General features: G+C 44.1%; 1 protein-coding gene across 1 annotated transcript in view; it reads right to left on the reverse strand.

Moving 5' to 3' along the window:
• CNTNAP4 (contactin associated protein family member 4) overlaps positions 1-26,444 on the reverse strand; it is a 267,774-nt gene that overhangs the window by 126,630 nt on the left and 114,700 nt on the right. The window lies entirely within an intron of this gene.

Below are 26,444 nucleotides of genomic sequence, written 5' to 3' on the forward strand. Positions count from 1 at the left end.
ACTTGGTTTCTGTGAGAGTGGAAGTGTAGAAATATGGTGTTCTCTAGTTTGGTTGACTTGGGGTTGTAATAAAAGTAATAAATACAACTTAAAAGCTAATCTGATCAAAAAGAAATTTTAGCACTTCATAATACTCTGAAGGAGTGAAAGGTTGCTTATGGCAAAGCTTCCATATGCCTTTCTAATTTCAGTGCCATTCACTTACAATGAGTATCTTCTGAGGACTGAAATCGTTTCATGGAACTGAGCTTATTGCAGATCATTTTAGATAGAATACCATGTGTACGTATACTGGTATTTAGACTTTTTAGCAACATAGTATAAAGAATTAAATCCAATAATTTACATTTTCCATTAAAGTGTCTATAATGTGAGAACAATATGTCTGTATTATAAGGTTTAAATCTGGGAAGACCGAATAGCTCCCATCCTCAGGGCTCTTCAGAAGCCTGGGGAACATATGCTGGTCCATACGTTCTTTGGAACTTGATTCTTCTGGAGCTGCTGATGTCAGAAATGGGACTATTGTTACATCATGATGAATTGTAATTAATCAGATTTATTATATATCATTGTTTTTGTATGTTGTTTGCATTGGCTTTTGCTGTTGTTCTTTAACACTACAGACAGTCTTGAGATGGAAATGGTTTATACTTATTCTAGTTAGTACAGTTATGACAGCAAACTATGCCTATGGTCATAAATATGGGGGCAAGTATGACAGGTGAAAAAAGAAATTCATACCATGTGCCATATTTCTTCTGCCATAAATTACAGTCTTGTTTCCCCTATGGTGGCCCACAGTTACACCATCATCTATACTGAATTTAAGCACACTTTTTTCCCCTCAGTAGGAAACAAAAGGAATTAATTTATTTCATGAACAAAGGACAGATGTTTTAGGGAAAGTTCATATTCTTATATCAAGGTAAGCACTCTTAAAAATGAATGTGATGTTGATAGTACTGATTTAATATTTGTTTTACTCATGTAGAATTTTTTATATTATTTTGCATTTTGCATTTTTTAAATTATTGTAAGCTTCCTGACGCGTTTCTCAAGGCAGGTTATACATTTATTTATGTGTTAATTGATTTTGTAAAATCCATTCCATTGAATTGAGCGGGCTCTTTTGTGTTCCCTTCCATTCAAGATATGACAAAAATGGTGGTGTGAGAAGGATATTTTCTGTGACTGTTTCAGTTAAGAACTATCATGCCCTTAGCCACTGGCATCTACTTATTTTTTTAACTATAGCAATTATGGTCTCCTTCTACCTCCAGACTATCTATGTATATTGTATAGCATCCCCAAATCTGTGTTCTGTTCAAATGCATGAACTTCAACTCCCAACATTCTCAGAGATAGTTTCTTGATGGGAATTCTGGGAATTTCAGGAAAGCTGATCTATTATATTTTTATTTTCCTGAGCCAACAAATTCTGTTTTCCAACAGTTGCTGAATGAATGGCCATTAAGTGAGGACTACCATACCAATATGCATAAAACTGTCAAAAGAGAAAGGTGGCTGCATCTGCAGGGTAGGTCTGCAATTAAAATAGGCAAATGGTAGAGCCCCATTTTTATGTGTGTTGACTGTCCAGACAACCAACCATTCCAAAAGTAGCAACACTTGTGATAACCAATCAAGAGTCTAAATGTTACACTAATTCAAAAACTTCCTTTAAGAAATCTCACTAGAGGCATTAATGAAATATACTGTCATATGCAAGCTCATAGTAATGAGATTGCATATGACAATATATTTCATCAATGCCTCTAGTGAGATTTCTTAAAGGAAGTTATAATTATTATAGTGTCCTTAAAAGATTTTTTATATCCTTCAACACCCCACCCCACACCCTAAATATTTTTTATTTAATGTCCAGCTCTTATTTTTACAGAAAAGATTTCATTTGTTTTACTAATCTATGTTTTCTACACCATATACTTCATTTTAGTTTTCATAAATTGAGTGGATGGCTTATCAATTTTAGAAGGACACCAACCATGAGGCAATATATTAGGATGCAGCAGTAGTCTTAATTAGCTTCCTCTCTGTATTAACCTTATATTAGAATTCCTTCAAAATTAGAACTTTTGGAAGAAATCCTAACAGCACTTCTGTCACCAAATAAACAGTTTAATCTTTTAGTGCTAGCCAATCACTATCTAATGAGCCACTCTATTCTGTCATTATCCCTCCATAAAAGACTGTGGGGGGGAAATGGGGAGGGGAAGCTCCAGTAGAATAGTACTATTTTTCTTGTAAGAAATGCATTGAAAATGTGAGGAGCAGAAATATGACTAAAAATTTTGTTCCATTCTACTATTTCCATTAATCTGAGCATTTTTTAAAAAAAGATCTCAACATGGGTTGAAATATGCTCTTGAATATATACATACATGCAAAGTGCACTTTGCTTCATACCTAGTTTTTAATGCATATATGCACAGCATCTGAAGGATTATCTTTCTCACTTGTCTTCCAGGTGGAGGCATAACTTAGAAAAGATCTTCCTAATACTAATAATACAAAAGCTCCCTTTCTGTTTTTTTTTTTTTTTTACATAGAAATAAGTACAGCATTTCAAATTTAAGAGGAACACAGTATCTAGGACAGAAAAGCATTAAGCTTTTATTCCTCAGCCATGCTTATCACAGGGAGCCAGTTTGGTGTAGTAGTTAAGTCACCACACTAGAAACTGGGAGACCATGAGTTCTAGTCCTGCCTTAGGCACGAAGCCAGCTGGATGACCTTGGGCCAATCACTCTTTCTCAGCCCTAGGAAGGAGGCAATGGCAAACCACTCCCAAAAAACCTTGCCAAGAAAACTGCAGGGACATGTCCAGACAGTCACCAAGAGTCAACACTGACTTGAAGGCACAAGTGCACATGCACACACACACGCACACACAGAGTTATCACCACTTCAAATAGCATCTAATAGCCACCAACAGTTACTAAAAGCCTCCATTGCCAGTAATGAGTATGTTGTTATGTGTGGGCCAATTTTCATGAGCTCCCTTTCTTCTTGTAGGTTCATATGGCTTCTTAACATTTAATCTGGATTAATAGGGGGCTACAAAGATTCAGGAGATCTGTTGAAAGTTGTCCTTAACTTTCTACTAGCAGGATTCTCCTTTGAATAGCAAACCTTTCCATGAAGAAAGCAAATCTTTCTCCTCACAAATGGGAACTTAAGAATCTAATTTCATGAGACAATAAAATTGTGTGTATCTCTGTGTGTCTGGGTGTGAGAGATAGACAAAAAAGGCAAAGAAAAAGAGGAAAACCATATATATTAACCTGAGCTCTTTGAGAAAAGGCAAAGGAAAAAAAAATAATTATGAAACAGAGAGCAAAATATTAATTGAAAGAACCAAGAATTCTATATGAAATGCATATGCACAAATGTATACATGGACATTTATTTTAATTTATGTTTTTCATCTTTTTAGGCTAATGTAGGAACTTTCACCTGATGGAATGGTGATACATTTTTTAATTCAAGTGGATAAATGTTGTACTTTTTATCCACAAAATAGAAGAAATGAGAAAATATAAACCACAGGGAAGAAGTCTGGTAAATTAGATTATCCCTGAATCTCTTCTACTACTCTGCCTAGCTTCATAGAACAATACTCAGAAAGAATGAGGTGTATCAGTGTTGCACTAAATTCTTTCCTTCTTTCAGCTATAGAGGTTTCACACATCATCTGGGGTTCAAATAGCACTGCAGGAATTCTAATGCCCTTTCTGGCAAACAGATGAGCAACAACAATGTATTTTTTTGAAAGTCATAATAGTCATCTACTCTGCAATATAAAAGCTGAGAAGCAAAAACTGCTGCCTAAAAATAAAATAATTATAATACTGCTGTTGTTACAACTGACAACTTAGTTAGTTAGTTAGTTTAGAGGCCACTGACTCCAGAATTATTCTGGGTGGATTACACTGGAAGAGAGGGAGGGAGAGAGGAAGGGCTGACAGACGGACGGACCATACAGGTACTCCCAAAACCACCACAAAGCCTGGGAGAACAGTTAAGTCTTCGAAGATTTCTAGAACACCATCAGGATGGGAATCACACAAACCATATTATGAATATGTCTCAATCACACTTTTGTGCTGTGAATATGTTGATCGGTTTTCTTCACATTCTTAGGTAGACTGGGAAAATTCAGAAAAATAATACTTGAATGAGTACTTTTATGTACATAAAAGAGCATAACCTTTTAATTTTGTTCCAAGTATTTTCTTCCTATTATTTAAATAATACTTGCTACTGTTTTGGTGTGTATGTGTTTATAATCACCTCTTCCATAACTTAGTACATATACTTAAAGGCATTTAGAAAAGCTATGAGATGCTTCATTCCCCTCATAAGCTCTAATAATTCTACTTTCCTGTAAAACAGAAAAAAAAATGTTGTTTTCATACATCAGAGTCAAGATATTAAAGTGCCTTATTTCCTAAATGTTGCCTTGGATCTAGACATCAAATCAAACAAAACTTGTTGTTGTTTATTCATTTAGTTGCTTCCGACTCTTCGTGACTTCATGGACCAGCCCACGCCAGAGTTTCCTGTCAGTCATCAACACCCCCAGCTCCCCCAGGGACGAGTCCATCACCTCTAGAATATCATCCATCCATCTTGCCCTTGGTCGGCCCCTCTTCCTTTTGCCTTCCACTCTCCCTAGCATCAGCATCTTCTCCAGGGTGTCCTGTCTTCTCATTATGTGGCCAAAGTATTTCAGTTTTGCCTTTAATATCATTCCCTCAAGTGAGCAGTCTGGCTTTATTTCCTGGAGGATGGACTGGTTTGATCTTCTTGCAGTCCAAGGCACTCTCAGAATTTTCCTCCAACACCACAGTTCAAAAGCATCGATCTTCCTTCTCTCAGCCTTCCTTATGGTCCAGCTCTCACAGCCATATGTTACTACAGGGAACACCATTGCTTTAACTATGCGGGCCTTTGTTGTCAGTGTGATGTCTCTGCTCTTAACTATTTTATCAAGATTTGTCATTGCTCTTCTCCCAAAGATTAAGCGTCTTCTGATTTCCTGACTGCAGTCAGCATCTGCAGTAATCTTTGCACCTAGGAATACAAAGTCTTTCACGGCTTCTACATTTTCTCCCTCTATTTGCCAGTTATCAATCAAGCTGGTTGCCATCATCTTGGTTTTTTTGAGGTTTAGCTGCAAGCCAGCTTTTGCACTTTCTTCTTTCACCTTCATCATAAGGCTCCTCAGTTCCTCTTCACTTTCAGCCATCAAAGTGGTATCATCTGCATTTCTGAGATTGTTAATGTTTCTTCCAGAGATTTTAACTCCAGCCTTGGATTCCTCAAGGCCAGCTTGTTGCATGATGTGTTCTGCATACAAGTTGAATAGGTAGGGTGAGAGTATACAGCCCTGCCGTACTCCTTTCCCAATCTTAAACCAGTCCGTTGCTCCGTGGTCTGTTCTGTTGCTACTTGGTCATTATACAGATTCCTCAGGAGGCATACAAGATGACTTGGTATCCCCATACCGCTAAGAACTTGCCACAATTTGTTATGGTCCACACAGTCAAAGGCTTTAGAATAGTCAATAAAAGAGAAATAGATGTTTTTCTGAAACTGATTTCGGTGTTGTCCATCTGGTGAAGTCCATGTATAAAGCCGTCTCTTAGGTTGTTGGAAGAGAGTGTTTGTTATGCAGAGTGAATTGTCTTGGCAAAATTCTATCAGCCTATGTCCTGCTTCGTTTTGTTCTCCCAGGCCATACTTACCTGTAATTCAAGGTGTCATTTGACTGCCCACCTTAGTATTCCAGTCTCCTGTGATGAAAATAACATCTGTTTTAGGCCTGTTGTCCAGTAGGTGCTGCAGATCCTCATAGAACTGTTCTACTTCAGCTTCTTGAGCATCTGTGGTTGGGGCGTATATTTGGATCACTGTGATGTTAGATGGCTTGCCCTGAATTCGAACTGAGATCATTCTATCATTTTTTGGATTGTATCCAAGCACTGCTTTAGCCACTTTACAATTAATTATGAAGGCTACTCCATTGCTTCTGTGGTCCTCTTGTCCACAGTAGTAGATCTGGTGGTCATCTGATGTGAAGTGGCCCATTCCAGTCCATTTCAGTTCACTGACACCCAGAATGTCTATCTTTAATCTTGACATCTCACCAATAACCACATCCAATTTGCCCTGGCTCATAGATCTTACATTCCAGGTTCCAATGGTGTGTTGATCCTTAGAACATCGGATTCGCCGTTCACCACCAGCACCGTCGGCCGCTAACCGTCCTTTCGGCTTTGAGCTAGCTGTGTCATCGTGTCTGGGGCTAGTTGAACTCATCCTCTGTTCCTCCCCAGTAGCATTTTGACCATCTTCCGACCTGGGGGTCTCATCTTCCGATGGTATACCGACATATCTCTGGTTGTACTGATCCATTTAGTTTTCATGGCAAGAATACTGGGGTGGGTTGCCATTACCTTCCCCAGGGATCGCATTTAGTCTGACCTCTCTGTCATGACCTTCCCGTCTTGGGTGGCCCTTCATGGTTTAGCTCATGGCATCATTGAGGTGCTCAAGCTCCAACACCACGACAAGGTAACAATCCTTTGCTGAAGCAAACAAAATTACTGTAGAAAAATCCATAATTCCAAACCTTCAAGACCTTTAGATTGGGCTCAAACCAAATTAGTTAGTCTGCATTAATTTTCTGGATTAGGACGGAATTCAAGCCCCCCCCCCATTCTTTAATCATTTCAAGATAAATGTTTTTGAAAACCTCCATGACCAATGACAATATTTTTGAAATATCTTCAAAAGACTTTAAAACTTGCAAAATAAGAAAGAAGAGCAGTAAAATGCTCTTAGGGCAATTATTGGATTTCAAAAGAATAGCCAATTAAGGGTTAATGTTGCCATCAAAGTGAAAATGCCAAACTAGACAATCAAAAGAATGAGAGAAGACAAATTTCATCAACTGGTACTTGAAAGGTTTTCAGGATGAGTTCAATAAAGAAAAAAGGAATTAGAACAGTCTTTGCATGTATTGGATAATTCCTGGTTGTCAGCTTGTGGACTGGATTAATTCCTTCTTACAGGTCCCTTTTTGTCCTACAAATCTGTTTTGGAGTCTGGAAGTAGAGCATCTCAGGAGTAGAGGGAAAACTGGCTTGAATATGGTTCACTATTCCAGAATTTATTGACAGGATTTGTTGTAATGAATGAATGAATGAAGATGATATGTGTCATGTTCATCGTTCCAATGTTCTGAATACATCGTAACGTTTCGCATGTCACTTTCCTGATCCGTGTTTGCTGGGTGGAGATTTCCAGCCATGCCAGGCTGTAATCTCCTTGCTGTAACTGTGGAATGTATGTTTGGGTTATGGAATGTGTTCAAGGTTACTTTCTCAGGCCGATGTGGGCAACAGTTGCTAGCACCTGGGAGGGGGTGGTTGCTAAGCGCAAGCAAGGGTGGAACCGGGTTTGAAGCAAGGGTTTTTAGTTTGTATTTGGTGTGCTTTTGCTCATTCTCAGCTTTCTTTGTATCTGCATACTATTCTTTCAATAAACCAGTTATCCTTAAGCACCTGCTTGTGAGACTGAGTTTGTCAGAATAGGCAACCATTACATAAAGCTGAGAATCTCAAAACCCTTATTCCGCTAGCCCCTATCCAGATTCATCTGTGAAGGGGAGCACTAGCGAGGAACGAACCGTGATTGCAGGAGATGGAGAACGAGGCATCGAGCGAAGGGGAACTGAACTCCATGGTGGTTAGAGCGGAGAAGGTACCCTGCAGCAACGCTCCGGGGGTCCGGGCAGAACCCAACCCCAACTCGAGGGAGGAGGGATGTCAAAAAGTACCCGAAATGACCAGTACTTCGGATGGTGACTACCTTACTTGGGAGGAGGAATCGGACCCTGGGGCGGCTCAAGCCTCCTGGAAGTGGCAGTACCCGCTGTCACCCAAGGTGGTTAGGAAGGAAGCGCCCGAGGGGTCCCCCACCCCTGATCGTATAAAAGTGTTGGAGGCAAAATTAGACTCGGTCGAATTCATGCTGAAGAAGATGTCAATGGGATGGGGGTCGCCTGAAAAAGGAAGGGAAGGGTCCCGCCACAGGCATTCCCCCTCACCGTCACCCCTACCATCCCCCAGAGGGAGAAGCAGGGTCCGGCGTTGAGGAGAGGAGAGGGGCCCGAGGGTGACAATTTCGAGGTCCCCTCTGGCAGAGAGGCGCTCGCTAGGGGCTGTACAAAGGGCTGAGCGACCAGAAACTGCGAGACCCCCACCTTTCACAGTAAAGTTCGATGGGGACCCTGCCAAATTGTCCTTCTTCATAACTAATGCTAACAGTTATATGGAGGATTGGGAACAGGGGTTCCGGTCAGAGCGGGGGAAAATAAATGCCATTGCTACCAAGCTGAAGGGTAGGGCAGCCGATTGGTATGTTCAGCTGTGCCAATCGAACGCTCTGGAGTTAGAAGACTTCGAGGAATTTCTGTGGGCATTACGGCAACGTTTTGAAGATCTGCTAGCTCAGGAAACAGCGAAGCGGGCATTAAAGGGACTGTACCAAGGGTCACGATCCGTGGCGGATTATGCGCTGGAATTTAAAGCACTGGCGGGGAAAGTGGAGGATTGTTCCCAATTCACGCTGGTGGAGATGTTCAAGGATGGACTGGAAACTGAGGTTCTGAAGTGGTCTCTGGGGTGTGAGGACCCAAGAACCCTATATGATTGGATTCAGCTGGCGAGCAGCGCTGAGCATGCCCTAGAGATGTTTGCCCACCGAAAATCGATGAGATATGGGAGATTCAGTAAAGGGTCCCGCACCTTGGCTCCTCCAGGGAAATCCAGCCAGCGGACCTGGGAGGAAGAGAAGGAGCGACGCTATGCGAGAGGGCAATGTCTGCGGTGCAGAAAAGAGGGGCACCGAGCAGCGGCATGCCCGAAGGGAAAGACCGAAGACCAGCCGGGAAAGTCATCTGGGAAATCTCCTTCCCTACCAAGGAAGATGAAGGCGGTGCTGGCAGAGGTCGAACCTGAGGAAGTCCCTTTCTTTGGGGATGAGGAGGAGGCTGTTTGCAATCAACCAGCGGGAAACGCCAGCCACCTGCTTTAAAGGGCGCCGCTGGGCAGGTGGAAGAGGAAGGGTGCGATCACACCTCGGTGAGTGGAAATTTCCCTACCATGACAGTGAAGGTGAAATTGGGGTCACGGACAAGAACCATGGAAGTGTGGGCTATGGTTGATTCGGGGTGCTCACTGTGTTTAATGCATCCTGACGTGGTAGCTGCATTGGAGTTACCCACGTTTCCTTTGAAACAGCCCATGATCTTCACCCAATTGGATGGAACTACAGCGGGGGGGAAACCGGTGACTCACTCCACAGGGATGGTGGCGTTGCAAATGGGAAGCCACTGGGAGAAACTGCCTTTTGTGATAGTGCCTGTGGGGGTTCCGTTTGTCATTTTGGGGATGCCTTGGTTTGTTCAGCAAAACCCACACATAAATTGGGTGCACAGGACTGTGACTTTTGCAGATGGATTCTACAAAGCCCCTGAGGGGGATGAACTGGACAGCGGCGAGGTGGGGAGGGCGGCAGCAACAACTCCGCATCTCCTTACTAGTCCGCTAGACGAACTGCCGGAACAATACCAAGACTTTGCAGATGTGTTTGGCAAAAAGGAAGCGGATCAGCTACCGCCGCACCGTAAAACTGACTGTGCCATAGACTTTATCCCTAATGCAAAGTTGCCTAAGCTGAAAATTTATGCTATGACCCAGAAGGAACTGGCAATGCTAAGAGAGTTTGTCGATAAAAATCTAGCCAGGGGTTTTATCGAACCAGCCAGTTCCCCAGTGGGTGCTCCTGTTCTATTCAGACCAAAGAAAGATGGGACTTTGAGATTATGTACAGATTTCCGTGGATTGAATGCAGTCTCAATATTAAATAAATATCCCATCCCGTTAATCAAAGACATGTTATCACATCTGGCAAAAGGTAAAATATTCTCTAAGTTGGACCTGAGGGAGGCATATTTCCGCATTCGTATAAGGGAGGGGGATGAATGGAAAACTGCTTTCAATTGTCCTTTGGGCTCTTTCCAGTATAAAGTGTTGCCTTTTGGTCTGGCGGGGGCGCTTGGAGTTTTTATGCAACTGATCAATGAGGTCTTGCATGACCATTTATTCAAAGGGGTTTTGGTGTATTTGGATGATGTGTTAATCTATACGGAAACCATGGAGGAACATATAGAACTGCTTAGACAAGTGCTCAGCAAGCTGAGAAAGGCTGAACTGTATGCTAAATTGTCCAAATGTGCTTTTCATAAATCTCAAATTGACTATTTGGGCTATAGAATTTCAGACAAGGGTATTGAAATGGATCCGGCTAAGACTGAAGCCATTCTAGCATGGGAGCCACCACACATGCGTCGGCAGCTCCAAAGTTTCCTTGGATTCGCAAACTATTATCGCCAGTTTATCCAGGGGTTCGCGGGGATAGCGTTGCCCCTCACTGAGCTACTAAAAACTAAAGGGCAGGGGGATACACGGAGGGCAAAGAATCCTGGGGCGTTGTTGAAATGGACACCCACATGCCAGGTGGCTTTTGACCAGCTTAAAAAGCTATTCACAGCAGAACCCATTCTACAGCATCCCGATCCTAGCAAGCCATTTGTGGTGCAAGTGGATGCTTCTGATTTCTCCATTGGAGCGCTCCTGCTACAAGCAGATGAGTCGGGATGTTTGAAGCCTTGTGCTTATCTCTCCCGTAAATTCTCTGAGACTGAAAGGCGGTGGCACGTTTGGGAGAAAGAGGCTTTTGCTGTCAAGGCGGCTTTAGACACTTGGCGCCATTTGTTCGAGGGGGCTACCCACCCTTTCGAGGTTTGGACTGATCACAAGAACCTTGAAGCACTCAGTGCACCTCGTAAGCTCAACCCAAAGCAAATTAGATGGGCTCAATTCTTCAGCCATTTTGATTTTAAGTTGAAATTTATTCTGGGAAGGAAAAACATTCTGGCTGATGCACTTTCCCGCAGACCCCAGGATTCCAGCACTGTACCTGATATAGTCGGTACACTGTGGACGGACCCACAATTGAGTCTGGCAGCGGTGACCCGCAGCCAGACTCGCGCGCAACAGCCAGACACTTCAATTTCACCCTGTCCTGGACGTTTGCCAGTTCCCTCAGACTTGCAACAACAGTTTCTTTCCCAATTTAAATCTGACACTTGGTTGCAAGCAAATTTACACACTGTTACTTTTGACCGTGATTTTGCTTGGAAAAACAATTGTCTCTATGTGTGTCAGGGTCAGCCTCGCTTCGCAATAAGACACAGACTCACTTAATGGGTATTAAGGATTTCTGGTTTATTGGAATGATAGCTGACAGAATGAAAAACGGGAACGGGGTTGGTGGTGTGGAGGTGCCCCTTTTATACCCTCTTGTATTGCCCCGGGCTTCCCCACCCTGCATTGTCCCGATCCCTCTTGATGGGACCCTTGATGGCTGCCTGGGCGTTTTCCCGGTGTCTTCCTTTATCTCCCAGTGTCGGTTGTGTCCTCCGGGGCACCAGGTGCAGCTTATCTCCGTTCCTCTGACGTCCTTCTTTTCAGCTGCCTATGGGCCCATGGGTGTGGGTGCTTTTGGGTGCTTGTGTTAATCCCTAGTTTGATTATCTCCTTGCTCTATTTCTTAATGATCATGATCTATGTTGTGAGGCTCTTTGTGCCTTGCAACGAGGTCATGACATGCTGCCCCCCCAAAGATGTTCTTATGGTGCTGGTTTCTCTGGGTATGCCTCGTGGAACTGTCTTGCTAGTTGTCTTGCCATGACGTGTCGTGCCTGGACCCACTCTGGGTGTGAGAAATGTTTCCATTTCATGAGGTATTGTAGCGTACCTCTTTGCTTTCTTGAGTCCAGTATTTCTTTTACTTCAAAATGTTGTTGGTTGTCTATCATTATGGGTGGGGGCGGAGGTTCTTCCGTATGCCATTTGGATGTGCTTGTTGGCTTCAGTAGTGCACAATGAAACACTGGGTGGACCCGTCTCAAGTTGTAAGGCAGTTCCAGTTTGAAAGTAACTGGGTTGATTACCTGTGTGATTTTGAAAGGTCCAATGAATTTCGGTGCCAATTTCTTCAAGGGTTGTGAGGTCTTTATGAACTTAGTGGAGAGGTAGACCCTATCTCCCACTTTGTAGTTCGGTGCCTCCGCCCTGTGGTTGTCCGCATATTTTTTGTACGTGGTTTGTGCGTCTGCTAGGGCCGTTTGGATGATTGGCCAGGTTGTTGCCAGCTGTGCCGCCCAGTTGTCTGGTGAGCAGGGCAGGGTTTCAGGTTGCGGCAATTCTGGTATCGGTACAAAGTCCCTTCTGTAGACCACCTTAAATGGGGTGTGGCCAGTGCTCTGGTGTACCGCGTTATTATAGGCCACCTCTGCAAAAGGTAGTAGGTCTACCCAGTTGTCCTGTTGGTAATTTATGAATGCCCTCAGGAACTGTTCGAGTGTTGAGTTTAGGATCTCTGTAGATCCATCCGTGTGTGGATGCCACGCAGTGGACAGTGCTTGCTTGGTTCCGATTAGTTTTAAAAATTCCTGCCAAAACTTTGACGTGAACTGTGTGCCTCTGTCGGTCACCAACCTGTAGGGGGCGCTGTGGATCCGGTATATGTGTGTTAGGAACAAACGTGCCAGTTGTTGTGCGGAGGGGATAGTTGCGCACGAGATGAAGTGTGCCTGTTTTGAGAAATAGTCTTTTACCACCCATATCACTGTTTTTCTTTGGCTGGGTGGGAGGTCCACAATGAAATCCATGGAAATTTCTTCCCATGGGCGGGAGGGGCTGGCTACTGGCTGCAGCAGCCCTTGGGGTTTCCCCCCTTTCCGTTTGGTGGTGGCACATGTGGGGCAGTTGGCCACGTAGTCTTTTACATCTTTTCTGAGGTTTGGCCACCAAAATTGCCTCCTCGTTAGGTGAAGGGTTTTTACGAACCCAAAATGCCCTGCAGATTTGTCATCGTGTGATCTATGTAAGATCTCCCCCCGCAGGGATTCGGGCAGGTACAAGGCTTTCCCTTTCCAGGCGATGCTGTCTTTAAAAGATACATGGTGTCGGTTGTTTTGCAACCATGTATCTGTTTGTAGTGCTTGTGTGAGTCTTTGTTGCCAGTTCGGTGAAATTGAACGCTGGCTCCGATTGCTCCCTGCCATTCGTGCTGGCGTGCGCTGATTTCTTGTCTGGCTACGCGTGACAGCTGGGCAGCCCAGCTGTTTCTCGGTCCATACTGTCCCCACGATGTCGGAGGCTTGCGTGTCATCCTGTGGCTGTCGGGAAAGGACGTCTGCCAAGAAGTTCTTCTTGCCTGGTATGAATTTCAGCGTGAAATTGAACCGGCTGAAGAACTGAGCCCATCGTACCTGCTTCGGGCTGAGCCGTTTTGGCGTGCTGAGTGCCTCCAGGTTCTTGTGGTCTGTCCAGACCTCGAAGGGGCAAGTGACCCCTTCCAGCAGGTGCCTCCATGTTTCCAGAGCTGTCTTTACTGCAAACGCCTCCTTTTCCCATACGTGCCATCTCCGCTCTGTTTCGGAGAATTTGCGGGAAAGGTAGGCGCAGGGTTTTAGGTGGTTGTCGGAGTCCCTTTGAAGCAGGATGGCTCCGATGGAAAAGTCGGAGGCATCTGCATGCACCACAAAAGGCTTGGTGGGGTCGGGGTGTTGCAGCACTGGCTCAGCTGTAAAGAGGTTTTTTAGTCTCTCAAATGCCGTTTGACAATCAGCTGTCCAGTTTAGTAGCGCCCCCGGGTTTCTTGATTTGCGCGTGTCCCCCAAGCCCTTAGTCTTAAGCAGGTTAGTTAGGGGCAAAATAGTCTCTGCCAGCCTTGGAGTGAACCCCCTGTAGAAATTAGTGAATCCCAGGAGGCTTTGAAGTTGTCTCCTCGTGCGTGGGCGCTCCCACGCCAGTATGGCTTGGACCTTGCTGGGGTCCATTTCTATCCCTTTAGCTGAAATCCTATACCCTAGATAGTCAATTTGTTTTTTATGAAACTCGCACTTGGAGAGCTTAACAAACAGCTCTGCCTTGCGGAGTTTCTTGAGCACTTCTTTTACCAAGCATTCGTGCTCACGCTCCATTTCTGTGTAGATCAATACATCATCGAGGTAAACCAAAACCCCCTTAAAAAGGTGGTCACGCAGGACCTCATTAATTAACTGCATAAATACCCCCGGTGCTCCTGCCAGTCCAAATGGGAGCACCTTATATTGAAACGCCCCCAATGGGCAGTTGAAAGCAGTCTTCCACTCATCCCCCTCCCGTATCCGTATGCGGTAATAGGCTTCCCTTATGTCCAATTTAGAGAATACCTTACCCTTTACCAGGTGGGGCAAGAAGTCCTTTATTAAGGGTAAGGGGTATTTATTTGAAATGCTTGCTGCGTTTAATCCGCGGTAATCTGTACAGAGCCACAGTGACCTGTCCTTTTTCTCGCAAAAGAGGACTGGCGCTCCCACTGGAGAGTTTGCTGGCTTGATAAAACCTCTCGCCAAGTTTTTGTCTACGAAGTCCCTTAATGCTGCCAGCTCTCGCTGGGTCATGGCACATATTTTTGGTTTGGGTAGGGGTACCCCCAGGACCAGTTCAATGGTGCAGTCCGTCCTTCTGTGGGGGGGGAGTTTGTCCGCCTCTTTCTCGCCGAAAACGTCGGCGAAATCCTCGTATTCGGTTGGCAGTCCCTCTGGCAGTGCCGTCTCTCTGTGCTCCGCAGTCGTCGTTGCCCCCCCCCCATGGCCGCTCGGGGGACCCTGTTCCCTGCAGGTGCTTGGTAACGCCCGTCAGCAAACTTAATCTCTCTGGTTCTCCAGTTGATGACTGGGTTTTGCTGCACGAGCCATGGGATCCCCAGTATGAGTCGGGGTTGCCCCACCAGTGCCACGATGAAAGCCAATTTTTCCTCGTGGCTGCCGAGCCTTAGCGCGGTTTCTCCGGTGTATTGGGTGACCGGGCCCCCTCCCGCTGCAGATCCATCGAGCTGCGAGAACACCAGTTGGTGCTGAAGTGGATAGCAGCGGAGGTTAAGTGCGGCTACCAGGTCTGGGTGCATTAGGCTTTTGGAGCAGCCCGAGTCAATTAGTGCCCAGACCTTTTCAGTTTTATTTCGATGGGTGAGGGTAACATGGACGTAGAGGGTGGGGCATTCCTCACTCACCCCTTTGTCGTAGCGCCTGTCACTGTCCTCCACCTGTCCTTCGGCGCCCCTTAGGCCAGGTGGTTGTCGTTTCCCGTCGGCTCATCGGGGTTGCTTCCCTCCTCCTCTGAACTGTAGGGGACGTGTCTGCGTCGGTACTCCCCCTTTGCCGCTGGCCGCTTTCTTGGCGCTGGGGTTGGTGCGGTTTGTGCCCTCCTCGGGCTCTCTCTGGGTGTCATTTTGGGGCATGCGGCTGCTTTGTGATCTTCCTTGCCGCACGTGAAGCATTACCCTTTAGCGAAGCGTCTGTCCCGTTCCTCTTTCCATGGTTGGGGTCTCACCCTCGCCTGCCTTGCGCTGGTGCGTGGGGGTCTCACTGCCTCCATCTGCTGCGTTTTCCTCCTTGCGTGGAGGAACGTGTCATGAGCGTTCTCCACTTCCCCTGCCAGCCGGATCCATCCCGTCAGGGAGCTGGGGTTGTCGCAGTCGAGTGCCCACCGGAGGACGTTTAAGTTGAGTCCGTGTTTGAACTTCTCAATCAGAGTCGATTGAGACCAAGTGTCCACTTTTCTGGCTAGGGCTTGGAACTCCATGGCATACTCTGCCACGGAGCGCGGGCTTTGTCTGAGTGTCTCCAGCGCCCTTTTCGCCTTTTCTTGCTCCAGGGGGTCCCTGAAGTGCAGCTCCAGCGCCTGCAGGAATTCTGTGCTGTCCTGCAGCGCCCAGGCACCTGATTGGCACAATTGGACGTACCAATCGGCGGCCCGACCTTTTAGTTTTATGGCCAGGGCATTGACTTTGCCCCTTTCAGTTCTGAAGCAGGGACCCCATTCTTCGAGGTAGTACCTCGTGTTTGTCAGGAAAAAGGAGAGTTTAGAGGGGTCCCCGTCAAACTTTACGCCAAAGTCCTTGGCAGCTGTCCTGGTTTGGCTCCTGATGCCCTCTGTGTCATGCCTCGGGCTCTGCGGGAGCTGCTGCGGGTCGGGTTGTCTCCAGTCTTCTTGCGGTATTTGTGCCTCTCTCTGGGTCTCCTTGCAAGTTTGTCGACCCGTCGCTCGGGGGGGAGGGCGGGGCGTTCTTCCTCGGTCAGGCTCCTGGATCCAGGCTCTGCTGTCGCCGCTGCCGCATGCCAGGTCGTCCCTCCGCCTCTCATCCTGGTGCGTCTCCAGTCGTCAGGTGGGTTCCTGGGACCGAGCGCCGCCGCCGCCAAGGTTGTCCTGCCGTCTCACGTCCGGGTGCGCCTCTGATCGGTCAGTGGGCTCGTGGGGTCAGGCTCCTCCGTGGTCGCCCCCGTCTGCTGGGTATCCGCCCCGTCTCTCGTCCCGGTGCACCTCCGGTCGTCGGGTGGGCTCCTTGGGCCGGGTTCCGCCATCACCGCCACCCCGCTTGCCCCGCCGCCGCTCGTCCGGGGGTGCCTCTGCGCTGCCTCCGCTGCGGGGTCCCTGCGCTGCCGTCAGCTGTTGCAGCATCAGCCGCATCACCTGCATCCCTTCCTCCAGCGCATTGAGCCTTGCCGCCGTCCACGGCCTCCCACTGGGGTGCTCGCCGCTCCGCTCGCCCTCGCCGTTGGCCGTTGTGGAGGATGGATCTTCCCTTGGTCCCTCCGCGGTGCCAGGCGCGGCCTCGCCTCCGTGCGCCCAGGGTGGTGGTTCGTCTCACGCTTCCTCCGGGGTTGCCTGCGAGCCTGGAGAGGGGCCCCTCGTCTTGCCCCCAGTGCCCCGCGGGCTCCGGGGCACCGGGGTGGGTCCCTCCCCCACCGCTTCCCCCCAGCTGGGTCCCATACTTACCGGGGTGTTACATTGCCCGGACCTCAGCTGCATCCTGCCCTGCGGGAGCGGGGCTTCGTCGCCGGGCGCCGAAGGGTTGCGCCGCCTTGTTTCCTGGGTTTCCATACCTAGCTGGGTCCCTCACAAGCTTGTTGGATGGGTGCTAGGTGAAAATATTTTTGCGGTTCCCGTTTTTATGTCAGGGTCAGCCTCGCTTCGCAATAAGACACAGACTCACTTAATGGGTATTAAGGATTTCTGGTTTATTGGAATGATAGCTGACAGAACGAAAAACGGGAATGGGGTTGGTGGTGTGGAGGTGCCCCTTTTATACCCTCTTGTATTGCCCCGGGCTTCCCCACCCTGCATTGTCCCGATCCCTCTTGATGGGACCCTTGATGGCTGCCTGGGCGTTTTCCCGGTGTCTTCCTTTGTCTCCCAGTGTCGGTTGTGTCCTCCGGGGCACCAGGTGCGGCTTATCTCCGTTCCTCTGACGTCCTTCTTTTCAGCTGCCTATGGGCCCATGGGTGTGGGTGCTTTTGGGTGCTTGTGTTAATCCCTAGTTTGATTATCTCCTTGCTCTATTTCTTAATGATCATGATCTACGTTGTGAGGCTCTTTGTGCCTTGCAACGAGGTCATGACAATGTGCCTGAGACTTTACGCAAAGACATTTTACTCCGTTGCCATGATGACAAACTGGCTGGACATTTTGGGTTTGTCAAAACACTTCACTTGGTTAGATGCCAATTCTGGTGGCCAACACTAAGGCAAGATGTTAAGGAATATATTGCTTCCTGCCCTGTCTGCGCTGGTTCAAAACGGAAGGTTGGTAAGCCCCAGGGGTTGCTCCAGCCAGTGGCCAGTCCCTCTCACCCTTGGGAGGAGATCTCTATGGATTTTATCATTGATTTACCTCCAAGCCAGAGGAAAACTGTGATTTGGGTTGTGAAGGACTTTTTCTCGAAACAAACCCATTTCATTCTGTGCACTTCCATTCCCTCAGCCCAGCAGCTTGCCCGCCTCTTTTTTGTACACGTGTACAGGCTCCACGGGAGCCCCTCCCATTTGGTGACTGACAGAGGCACACAATTTACCTCTCAGTTTTGGCGGGCTTTTATGAAATTGGTGGGTACCAAACAAGCGCTCTCCACTGTGTCGCATCCTGAGACTGACGGATCTACAGAGGCGTTTAATTCCACACTGGAGCAATATCTGCGTGCTTTTGTTAACTATCAACAAGACAATTGGGTCGATCTCCTGCCCTTCGCTGAAGTCGCCATTTCGCATTGTCTTTGGCCGGGATTTTGTGCCCATCCCAGAGCTGCCGTGACCAACGTCTCCTCCATCTTCCCCTGCATCTGGGGGACTCCTGGCCTCAAATCAAACAGGCTCTCGCCGATGCTCAAGCTGCTTACAAACGCCATGCTGACAACAAACGGGCACCTCAGCCACCCTTCAAAGTTGGGGATAAAGTTTACCTCTCCACAAAGTTCATTAAATCACCCCAACCATCTAAAAAGTTGGCACCAAAATTCATGGGTCCTTTCCCTATTGTGGCTCAAATTAATCCTGTTACTTTTAAATTAGATTTGCCTCATAATCCTAAACGTTTGCATCCCGTTTTTCATTGCAGCCTGCTCAAGCCTTTCCACCAATCCGATCGCTGGCACCCACAACCCTCACCACCTGCTCCCATTATGATTGATGGGCAGCAACATTTCGAAGTCCAGGAGATTCTTGATTCTCGACGCCTTCGTTCTACTTTGCAATACCTGGTCCGATGGAAACATTTCCCTCATCCAGAATGGGTCGCTGCCCGCGATGTTCACTCCCCTGTTTTAGTTGACCATTTTCAGGCTGCATATCCTGCTAAACCTGCTCCTTAATTTGTTGTTTTTTAAGGGGGGCGGTATGTCATGTTCATCGTTCCAATGTTCTGAATACATCGTAACGTTTTGCATGTCACTTTCCTGATCCGTGTTTGCTGGGTGGAGATTTCCAGCCGTGCCAGGCTGTAATCTCCTTGCTGTAACTGTGGAATGTATGTTTGGGTTATGGAATGTGTTCAAGGTTACTTTCTCAGGCTGATGTGGGCAACAGTTGCTAGCACCTGGGAGGGGGTGGTTGCTAAGCGCGAGCAAGGGTGGAACCGGGCTTGAAGCGAGGGTTTTTAGTTTGTATTTGGTGTGCTTTTGCTCATTCTCAGCTTTCTTTGTATCTGCATACTATTCTTTCAATAAACCAGTTATCCTTAAGCACCTGCTTGTGAGACTGAGTTTGTCAGAATAGGCAACCATTACAATATGATATGATATGATATGATATGATATGATATGATATATGATATATGATATATGATATATGATATATGATATGCTGATATGCTGATATGCTGATATGATATTGAAGTGGTGGATAACTTCTGCCTTTCAAAAGCAACCATAAATAGTAAAGGAACAAACAGTCAAGAAATATACTGCAGTCTGGCACTTGGTAGAGCAGCCATGGAGGCCCTGGAAAAGATATTAAAATGCAGTGATTACTCTATACCTACAAAGATCAGAACTGTGCAAGCAATGGCATTCCCTGTGAAACTCCAGGGAAGTGAAAACTGGACTTTGGAAGAGCAGAATAGGAAGCATATTGACCCTTTTAAACTTTGGAGAAGACACCTGAGAATACCATGGACAGCCAAGAGAACAAATGGATCATCAAAGAAATCAACCCAGAATTCTCACTCAAGCCACAAATGACCAGGCTCAAATTATCCTACGTTGGATATGTTATGTGAAGACCTGGCTCTCTGGAGAAGGCAGTAATGCTGGGAAAGGTGGAAAGAAAGAGGAGGATGACCAGCAGTAAGATGGATAGACTCAGTTACAGTTGCAATCAGCACACTCCTGGAAGACTTCAAAGACCAGGTTAGGGACAGATTGTCATGGAGAAAATCTATGTGGTTGCTAGGCAAAGATTTTTGGAAGTGGTTTGAGGGCTGAGAGAGAGTGACTGGTCCAGGGTCACCCATTGGGCTTTGTGCCTAAGGTGAGACTAGAACTCACAGTCTCCCAGTTTCTATCCTGATGCCTCTAACCACTACAACAAACTGGTTCTTAATGATTATGTTGCAAATAGTGCCATATAAAGCAAATAGTGACATTCTCATTTAAAAAATGCTTAAAATGTTATCAGCTATAAGTACAATATGTTGCTTTTTTGTCTAAAAATGTTTGCTTCTTAATGATTACAGTGCTGTGAATGACATCTGTATCATTTATTAATAATATACAATGAGAGATGACAGCTCAATAACAATAAGTCACATTTACATATAGATGAAACACTTTCTTTTTCAAAATACTTTAAAAATATACTTCTTAATATGTATTTTTTTCTTTGAAGAGAATGAAAAAAGAATATAAAATTAAACTGTACAAGTGACCTACTGTATGTAGTATTACAACTTTCTTTTCCATTACCAATTATTTCTGAAAGCTATTAACATCAGAAATGAAGTAAAGTCATTTGTTTTACTGCATTTGCAAACAATAAAATGTAACAGCTTGAGAAGGTCAAAATGAAAACTCTCCTTTGCTTTCAGATTATACTCATCCAGATGGGTGGCAGCACCTAGACAACTTTTTTGGTTCTTGAAAAGCAAAGTGGTTATGCCTGGTTAGTGTTTAGATGGGAGATTATCAGATCTATAAACTAGGATGGGATATTGAGAAGAAAACAATGGCCAATCATGTTTGTATTACTGTATTTACAGGAAAATTGCATGGGTGTGTCATGGAGTCATTAGCAGTTGAGCTTGATTGAAAAGACCCTGTATCAATTTAGATTACATTCAAGAAGTTGTCAATATGTATAAATACTGACCCATTAAGACTAAGAACAGTAAGGATTTCTTGGGACAATGGTAGTCCAGGTTCATTATACATACTTTTAGTTAGGGTTCTCCAGGCTTAGGGTGATCAGTACTGAAGAACCTAGTTCCATCAATCTACTACCCATTCAAATGCCTGATTCAAGCCATTAACAACAAACTGACAATGTGGACCCATCAGAACAGAGCTAACCCTATTCCCAACCACCATTCAACTGATACTTCCCTAGAAGCATCAGATCACCAACCAAAGTCACAAAATTCAGATTCCACACAGACTATGAAGTGTTACATGGGCATATTGAGGCATGCCCATCACTACCTGTGCTGCTGCACTCTGGACCATCTGAAGCTTCTGAGTGGTCTTCAAGGGCAGCCCCACATAGAGCACATTGCAGTATTCAGTCCATGAGGTGACCAGTTTAATTGTTTTGACTGTTTAACTGACTTTCAGCTCTGATGAAATTTGTCATGGATCAAGTGGCCAAACTGAACTTAATGGAATAACAACTAGGCCAGATATAGTTGCTTTATAGTGGAATCTTTCACCTGGCAAATAAATTTGCAGCCAGCAAATCCATTATTATGGCAAATCCATTTTTCCAGCCAGTAGTGTAGCAGTAGAAGTCAGTTAGATTTTGTATTTTCATATATATATTCATATTCATATTCATTCCTCAAAGTTTCTTGGAAATTTGGTTAAAGAAGCTGCCTTTCAGATATTAACAATCAAGTATCCCACTGAAGTTAGAAAAGAGGCCTTGGCTTCTCCTTCTTACACACACACACACAAACATATATATATATAGTAATTTTTATTGAAGTTTAAAAATTCAAAGATAAAAAACTAAGAATTTTGCTGATAGAATGATGAGACTTTATTATTTGCTAATAGATAAAAGATAAGAGATGGGATGAAGAGATTTTTGGTTGAAATGTTAGAGAAAGTGTTAAGTTACTGAAATTGTTTGTACTTGACTTGATGAAGGTGGAAGTAATTTCTTTACATATTTTTTCTTTTATTTTTTTCTTCTCACACATATTCCCAAGAAATGAGGACCTTCTATTTATTCATAGGATATTTTGAACTGAACCTTTCATTTCCAATCTGCAATTTGTTTTAAAGTTCCAGTGTACTGATGGAAACAAAAATGTACAACTTGTTCTAAAGACGATATTTATTTAATGGGCTTTTAATATTGCTTCTACAGAGAGACAAGATAAGTAAATTTGTTCTTGTTCTTAGATGTTCTCTTGAATAACCTTTCAATTTTAGCATACCTATAAAACTGGTTAGAAGCACTGTTTCTAATATTATGATGGAGGTGGAAATGAGTGAAATGAAGAGGGGGACCCTATCAATAACAATGGTGCTAGTTTTACTGTTTTAAAAAGGCAGCTACCTTTAAGTTTGCCTCTCTCTACCTGCAGCCTGGAATCAAAATCACGCCCCAACCTCCAACTTTAAATTTCTTTAAATTTGGAATTTCACTGACGAAAAGAGCCTGGATAGAGTGGACATTTTTACACTCAGAACAATGGACTTGAAAATGTATGTTGGAAGATTGGATATCCTGTACCTCAGTGTTTTTCAAACTTGGCAACTTTAAGATGTGTAGACTTCAACGCTCAGAATTCCCAGCCAGCATGAATGTTGAAGTCCACACATCTTATCAAAGTTGTCAAGTTTGAAAAAACACTGCTCTCACTGAAGGAAGGTTTGGTGAATATCATGTTCCCAATCTTCCTTATGTGAATTGGAACCTCACTTAGATCTAAGTTGCCACCATTAATAGAACTTCTTTCACTCAAAGAAAAGTATCATTCAAGCAAACCATATCTCTTCACTGAAATAATAATAATAAAATAATGCATTGGGTTTTTTTTTTTAAAAAAAGGAAACAAAAACAAAACAAAATACAGAAATAACATGATATGTAAACATATACAACAACCAAAGCATGCTAAGTAAGATGTAGACTTAGTATTTCACTGAAGTGGATTTAGTCTGGAATTTCTTTAATGCAGGCTGAAGAATAGTTTATGCTGCCAAATCCATGGTGGGTTTTTTCCCCCAATGGTTAATGTTGGTTTAATATTATATAGATTGAGAGATATAGATATAACATTGCCCTGCTTTCATTTTTGTTTTTGAAAGTCTGTTTGAGTAGAATAACATATGTCTTTCCAAAAAAAGCCTTTATTCAGTGTCTCATTGTTCATTTTAGCAATAAATGAATCTCATTTTAATTCTCTTTTTAAGCTTCAATAATTTATCTTTCACAATCAGCTCCAGCTGTGCAAACATTCAAATATAAGCCATAAAATGATCATCGTGTGTCAAGATATGCGTCTATCAATGTGCAGTTATACCTTATTTTTAGGTACATTTCTATTTCCCTGTAACTGAGCAGTGGATTTTGACGACACAGATTTCAAATCTACATAGAGTTCCAGGTAGTGTTGGTATGTCAGGGATAGGCAACATATGCCCCACATGCAGATCACAATGATTTTCTTCAGTCTAAAATTACTACTTATTTGAAACTTACAGCTGGGACTTTTTGGATCACAACTAATTTGAAGTGAATGCAAGGCAGAATTGTTAGCTAAGAAAGCACCATTCACATGATGCTTCTAAGAGACTTTGAATCTCACGTACCTGAACTATATAATTTGGAAGTTATAATGTCATATTGGAAGTAGATATTATATATATTTTCTAGTTTATTGCTCATACATTTTAATGGAAGCATAATTTATTCTCAGTGTTATCTTCTAACCAAAAAGGAGAATTTAAAGTGCAATCTTACACTCATTTGTCTTAGAATAAGTCCCGTTCAACTAAATTAGACTTATGCCTGACTGAGAACATCTGATTCTCAGCGTTACACATTAATTTGGCATGCTTCTTATTTGAATTTTACATTACAATTATAAGGTATTGCTAGCAAGCTAAACAATATATTACATATTATTACAAACAAAGGGTTAGAGTCAAGAGTTATTTCCCTCCAAACTATAAAAATGGTCCTTAGATAGAATTCATCATGAAAACTGCTCCTCTTCTTAATGAATATCCTAATTTATTTATTTAATCAGTATGAGCAACTAATTCTGTAAAGCAAAAAATACTGTCACCAATTTCAATAGAATTAATCAAAGTGCCAGGTACAGATTTTCAAACTGGTTGTTTTAGTTATAAAAGCTGGCATGCAGTAGCAGCTTGGAGTGACCTGCACTAGTTCAGGGTGGGATAGCCACCCTGGTACCTTTCAGAAGTTTTGAACTGCAATTTCCATAAATATTATAGGGCTTGGCAGCAGATTCTGGAAGTTGTGCTGTAAACATCTGTATATATCAGGTTATCTAGCTGGGTTGAATTCCTATAATTCTGAGGGAAGGAGGATTAATTAATCTGGAGGCACTTAATTTTATTCTCAAAATTGCAAACATGAAATTAAAATATAGCTCCCAGTTGTCACAGTGAGTATCAAGTAAGTGACTTGTTTAAGAAGTGGAAAATACAGTAAATTGCTTTAGCCTAACTGCTTGCAAAACTTCACTTTTAATTAAAAAGTGAGTGAAGTTAATTTAAAAGTGAATGAGAATCATGAGAAGGGGAAGGATCATAGTTCAGAAGCAGAACATACAGCAGCTCCCAGATTCAGATCTGGCATCTTCTGTTAAAATGTGGCTGAGCTGGAGGATCTGGACTTAAGAGCCTGCACATCTTCTGACAAGGTATACCGTTGTTCCTTAGGGATAGGAGACAAAGTTTGCATTTCTATGTAAATCTAGCTCATTTTGCCCTTTTGTACAAAAATGTAAACTGAGGGCATTTTAAAACAGGGAGGTTTTGTATTACCTGAATAATCCAAAATCTGAAACCAAACAGGGGTTCAGTGGGCTGTTCTGATTGTTAAAATTATCCAAATGCTATGGGCTACTCTGTGCTGTGAGCTGTACAGCTTGCAGAAAATCAATAGCCAGTTGGAGTGTGCCTTTCCTAGCCAACGTGGAGACATCATCCCTGTCCACCAAATGCTTTCTTTCATGGTGCAGGAGGGATCACTTAGTGTCCTACTTTCTACCCCTATTCTGTTGCTGTTATGTACATAAGACAAACCAAAAACCACTCCCTTTTGGGACAGTCTATGCTACTTACCTCCAGTATTATTTGCAGTGGCTCTGGAAAGTTCTGTGTCTTGTGATATGGCGATAAATAGATACAGATCAATGTTTTTCAAACTTGGCAACTTTAAGATGTGTGACTTCAGAATTCCCCAACTGAGCAATCCTTCAAAAATCATACTTCTGAATCTTGCAATAGAGCTCTTCAGTCAACATGATGTACATAAATGAATTAGTAAAATAAACATATAAAAATTGTTTTGGATTTCTTGGAATACAGGTAGCCCAGGTTTACCATAAATATGTAGTAGTCACATTGTGTGAACTTCAAGAGATCAATATGGAGGTACTGATAAGGTTTTATGAAGACATATTGCCTCATGTCACAGCAAGGCTTCCTCAGGACAATGGCTGCTGTGTGTACCTGGATCAGGTGTCTGACTTGGTGTAGATCATATCCAGCCCACAAAAAACAACAACAACAAAAACCAGAAAGACACCCCTAGAACCACTACAGTAACACTCCCATACATAAGAAATACATCCGAACACACCATCAAATTACTCCAACCACTAGGCATCATAGTTGCTCACAAGCCTACAAGAACACTACAAATAATTCTGTCAAGCCAAAAGACTGCACACATCATCAAGACAGAACTAACACCTTATACTGGGACTGCAACTAGCACTACATGGGACAAACAGGACACCGATATCAAAGAACTGAACAACACATAACTGCAATAAAGAACACAGATTACAAATACTTACCCATGCCCTCAGTGCAGCTCATGTACAGTACTTGACTGGGAGAACACATAAATAATTGATCACAGAAACAGAAGGAGAACCAGAACATTCCTAGGAGCCTAAATTGAAATAAATGGGCCATCAGCAAATAAATGAAGCTGGATATGATTTACCACCCAGTCAGTCACCTGATCAAGGCTAGACACAGCAGGCATACAAGGAAGACTAATCAAAATAGAGACCATTCCACATATGCCTGGTCCCTGTTGTCAAGGTTGTTGATAGACCCAAAACCCAAGAGGGCAAATCTCTGAATGACAGGGGCATCTTCAGGAGGAGCCAAAAGCCAAGATGGTGGGCACAAACCACTTGACTGAAGCCCCATTCCTTCCACATGCATGCAACATCAATATATGTACAAAGGTAAGGAGCTTTAGTTGCCCAGTTGCAGCTACCATCTTGCTTTTTAGCTCTCATCCTCATCCAACCAGGTCTCAGTAATACAAGCAACCACACGCTCATGTTCATTCACAACCACATGGTTTTATTACACATGGACCTGGAGTTTATCAGCAACAACCTGAGGCCAGAGTTACCCAGCAATCCTCCCACTGGGACCCAGGAATGAGGCCGACCTGGAAGAAGAGATTTTCAGTGAAATGCTGGTTTCTCTTCCCCATGGAGGAGCCAACTCAGTGCCTC

The sequence above is a fragment of the Candoia aspera genome, chromosome 2, assembly GCF_035149785.1.
Source record: "Candoia aspera isolate rCanAsp1 chromosome 2, rCanAsp1.hap2, whole genome shotgun sequence".
Lineage (NCBI taxonomy): Eukaryota > Metazoa > Chordata > Lepidosauria > Squamata > Boidae > Candoia > Candoia aspera.